We start from the raw sequence: 5,116 nt of genomic DNA, 5'->3' as shown, positions 1-5,116 counted from the left end.
ATGTTGAGCATGTTCTAACCCGCTCTCTGCTGCCCTTCTCTTTGACTGGTCATCTCTAGACCGCGAGACACCCTAATTTCTACATAAACATCAAGAAACTGAAAGGGCAGCATATGGCACCTGTTTTTCTGACACTTCTGAATTCACTTCACATGATCATGTTCAGTTGTACCCACTGTGAAACACTTTTAAAGGTCAAGGATGAGGAGAGATAAGCACCTTGGAACAAAACAAGACAATTTCTTCTATTTGCTCCTCTGAGCCTTGTGACTTGCTGCTGGGCAGTCTCACCAGACTCTCTGTCATTGTCATAGCTCTTCCAACACTGGTTTTCCCCATTGGTTTTGCTTTGTTTGAAAGACTTAGAGAAATTTCTTGCTGGATCTAGCAGCGTGGTTTTAGGTCCTGCTACCTCAGTGTGATGGTTTGAATATGCTTGGCCCAGGGAGTGGCACTATTAGAAGGTGTGGCCATGTTGGAATAGGCATGGTACTGGCGGGTGTGAGCTTTAAGACCCTCATCCCAGATACCTGGAAGCAGCATTCTGCTAGTGGCCTTCAGATGAAGATGTAGGACTCTCTGCTCTGCCCCCACCATGCCTGCCTGGATGCTGCCATGTTCCCTCCTTGATGATAATGGACTGAAACTCTGAACCTGTAAGCCAGCCTCAGGTAAATGCTGTCCTTAAGAGAGTTGCTTTGGTCATGGTGTCTGTTCACAGCAGTGCAACCCTAACTAAGACACTTGGGAAGGTGAGTCAGGAGAATCAGAAGTTCAAGACTTGCCTGGGCTTCTGGATAAATTCAAGGCCCATCTGGGTAAATTAACAAGACCCTCTCTCAAATTCAAAATAACAAAAAGGGTTTGGTAGTAAGGAAGGCAATGCTAGGGGCTAAGTAGGACCCAAGGGTAGTGATATGTATGTTTGAAGATGTCTCAACAGAGCCCATTGCTTTATGCACCCACCAAAACAATTTTGAAAACCCAGGGGAGGGCTGAGAGTGTAACTTGGTGATAGAGCACATGTCTAGTATGTGTGAGACCGCAGAATCAATCCCCAGGACTGATTTAAAAAAAGAGAGAGATTCTTATTTCCTGCATAGTGCCTAATCAATTCAATTGCTAACATTTATTGCACATTCCAGGAGGAACTTTATTAAGAAGCCACCAAACCATTTTCCAGCCGAGAGAGTGTAAGGCTTTAATAACAGAGCTACTCTCTGTAAATGTAATTTTTGAAGTTTTAATCACTCATTAAACACACATTTCTTAAAAATCAATCTGATATCTCAAGATACTTTTTTTCTTTTCTTTAATCTCACAGATTATAATTCCAGATTCATGTAAAGACTGATGTCTTCGTGAGCTCAAATACATTTTCATCAGCTTTCTATTTTTGATGGTTTCCTTCACTGATGAAGCTTGGCTGTCCTGGGACTCATTCTGTCAACCAGGCTGGCCTTGAACTCAGAGATCTGTCAGCCTCTGCCTTCTGAGTGCTGGGGTTAAAAGTGTGTGCCAACACACTTTTCTTTAATTCCTTTTCACAAGTTGCCTGTTTAGTGGGGTAGGGACTTGCTCTGAGGTCACCCCTCCCCTTAGCCCACCTAACCTCAAGCTTTTCTTTAATCTGTTGACACTTCCTGCTGCTCCTTTTCTGCTCCAATTGTGCATTTTGCATTTTTACTTGCTCTTCTTGCTCCTTTCCATTTCTGGGCTGCACGAGACTGACCAATACTAACCACATAACACAGATGTTTGGAAATGTCCGCTTCCAAAGCTGTTAATCCATAACGCTTCAATTTAACCCCAAGCGGGTTTTGTTCCATATTCTTCTAGACAAAAGCATGGTCCAGCCTATTACAGAAGTATCCCAGTTCTTGGTGTCAACCTCTGTCTTTCTTAGTATTTCTATAGCTGTGAAAATGTAACATGATGATAATAGCTCTTATAAAGGAAAACACTTAATTGGGGCTGGCTTACAGTTCAGAGGTTTAGTCCATTATCAAGGCAAGAAGCATGGTGGCACACAGGCTGACATGGATCAGCAGACAGAAGGAAGAGAGAATGAGACTGGATGTGAGCATCTGAAATCTCAAAACCCACCCCCAGTGACACACTTCCTCCAAGAAGGCCACACCTCCTAATAGTGCCACTCCCAGTGAGTCAATGGGGGCCATTTTCATTCCAGTTACCACAGTTGGGAACCTAATAGTTGTTACAGACATAACCCTGACCCTGGCACAGCCCAGTGGGCAAGAGTGCTGAGAAGGATGTGTGTGGGGTATGACAGCACATGCCTGGGATCCCAGGACTTGGGAGGTGCCACCAGAGGTATCGGGAGTTCAGGGTAAGCCTGGGCTACATGGGACCCTGTGTCAGAAAAACAAATCAGAAAACCCAAACATGGGGTTGTTCATTAGAAGGTGGGAACCCGTGGGGAAGGGAAGTGGCTAGCACACACAGAAATGCAACTGAAACTAAGGTATTATAGGAGAGATGGAGCAAGCAGAGGCAAGTGGAGCAAGCTATAGGTGCTTCATGAAGAGAACGTAATTGTGAAAAGGTCATCGCAGTGTCACAAGTGGAAGGAAACAGAAGAAAGGAGAGCAGAAGGTGTCGCAGTCAAAAAGGGCAGGCTACCAAAGGCCATATTTCAGCAAGGAATTTTGTAAAAGAAATATTTGTGGTTCCAGTGGTTCTCAGGCCCACCTGCAAAAAAATAACTAAGGAAAGATTAACCTTCAAGACTTCCCCTGGAATAATTGGGTAGCAGAAATTTATAGTACATCTTTCCATATAGAAGACAAGAGCCTACCCAGATCTTTCACCACCACTACCACTGTGGTAGGTGACTCTGTCATGGCTATTCCTGGTTGTCAGCTTGACTACATCTGGAATGAACTACAATCTAGAAATGGAAGGCACATCTGTGATCCAGATTTTGAGACATGAGAATTTGAGACCATGAAAAGCTTAGTACAGGCCTTTAATCCCAGGAGACAGAGGCAAGCAGATCTCCGAGTTCAAGGCCAGTCTGAGACAGAGGAGATTCCAAAACTGGGCATGGTGGTACACACCTTTAATCTGGGCCATACTTTCTGCTAGAGGCCTGCGTAAGGACAATGGAAAAAGAAAATGTTTGTTCTTCGTTTTGCTTGCACTTATCTTGCCAGCACCTCTGCCTACTTCTTCTGGATTCCAGCTTATACAGACCAGCTGAAACATCTTGCCTCCTGGGACTGAGCAACTACTGAATTCTTGGACTTCCCATTCACAGTTGCCCACTGTTGGGTTAGTTAGGCTTTCATTCCAATAAATTCCCTTAATATAGAGAGACATTCCATAAGTTCTGTGACTCTAGAGAACCCTGACCAATACAGTGACACAGGTTATGATCCAGGTCAGGGTTTGAAGAGAGGAGGGGTGATGGACCAAGAATCGAAGCCTGGGCCACGGTCATCATTATCTCTCCTGCCAAGCATGAGTGGCTAAGCAGGTTCCTGTCTTCACATTGTGTACAGTGGCTCTGGCTTTCCCTCCTTCTGTATTCCCACATCAAGCAGAAATTAGTATCATACAGTTCCCAGGACTCTGTTCCTTCCTCAAAGCCATCATACACCATCAACAAAACTTGAAACTTGTACAGATGGCAAAGATAAACATTGTTTAATTCAGTCAGACAGTACAAATGTTGATTTAATCTGTTCAGTGTGGAAAAGCACCAGAGGGGATGGGACAGGCTTCTAACTCAAAGAGAGGCTACAGTATAAACCTCTAAACAACAGGAGGCAGGCTCACAAAATCAGCTATTGCCTGGTTCATGCTTCCTCCTCTTGTACAAGACTATCCTCTGGGCCAAGATCTTCAAGACAACAGCTAGTGCTGTTCACCAAAGCTCATCAGAGCTGGGCTTATTGACTGTGGACATCCATTCCTCTGAGGAAGGAGTGGGTAGGGAGAATTTTATGGACCTTCATCTGAATATGAAGTCATCCCTCTCAATCATTTCTATGTAATTCTGGCCTAAGAGCACATGGCCTCAGGGTCTCTGGGAGGGGCTTGAGTATATAAGTGGGGAAGAACGAATGAGAAGAGTAAAGGAACCTATGCAGCCTTGGAGAACCAATCATGTCTGCTGGGTAGAATCAACCCTCTAGAATGCTTGGTTGTACTTCTGCACATAACCTCTTCCCTGATGTGCTGTAAGTAAGCCTAAAAAAATTCATTGTTTTCCCCCATGAACTTACGTGGAATCACACCCTAGTGGGCTGTGCTAGATAGTTTTATGTCAGCTTGACACAAGCTAAAGCTGAGAGGAGGGAACCTCCATTAAGAAAATTCCTCCGTAAGATCAGGCTGTAGGTAAACCTGTAGGGCATTTTCTTCATTAGTGATGGATGGGGAAGGGGCTGCCCTGTTATGAGTAGTACCATCCATGGGCTTGTGGTTGTAGGTTCTACAAGAAAGCAGGCTAAGCAAGCCATGAGGAGCAAGCCAGTAAGCAGCATCCCTCCGTGGCCTCTGCATCATCAGCTCCTGCCTCCAGGTTCCTGCCCTGCTGAGTTCCTGCTCTGACATCCTCCAATGATGAACAGTGATGTGGACGTGCAAGCCAAATAAACCTTTTCTCCCCAGCTTGCTTTTGGCTATGGTGTTATCATGGCAATAGTAACCATAAGAGATTTGTCATTTGGGCCTTAGAAGAAGGGGTAGACATTGCTTGTCTTCCCCAGGCAGAAATTTTAGCTAGTTGGAATGACTAATTTTCTGAAAGGACAAGTGCATCGTTTTTAATTTTTGGTCAAAAAGAAAAACCACTTTGGAATTCATATCTTACTTTGGGCCAAAAGTCACTGGCAAAAGATAACGGCTATTTGCTTGGATAGAAACAGCCACTCAGTTTGAGATTTGCTACCCATTCCCGTCGCTCTAATGCACACACATGTGTTTTAGCTTTGGGAAGACTTGTGAATATGGAAAGACCATAAGAGCATATCCACAGCATTAGCAAGCCAGAGACGGTCTGTGTGTATTTCATGTTTGTGGTGTTTACAGTGTTTAAAAAAATGAGATGTATGAGTGTGTCTGAGAGATTAATCTTATGTTTCAACTT

The sequence above is a fragment of the Rattus norvegicus genome, chromosome 7, assembly GCF_021556685.1.
Source record: "Rattus norvegicus strain SHRSP/BbbUtx chromosome 7, alternate assembly SHRSP_T2T, whole genome shotgun sequence".
Taxonomy (NCBI): domain Eukaryota; kingdom Metazoa; phylum Chordata; class Mammalia; order Rodentia; family Muridae; genus Rattus; species Rattus norvegicus.
Note: the sequence above shows the minus strand (reverse complement) of the source record.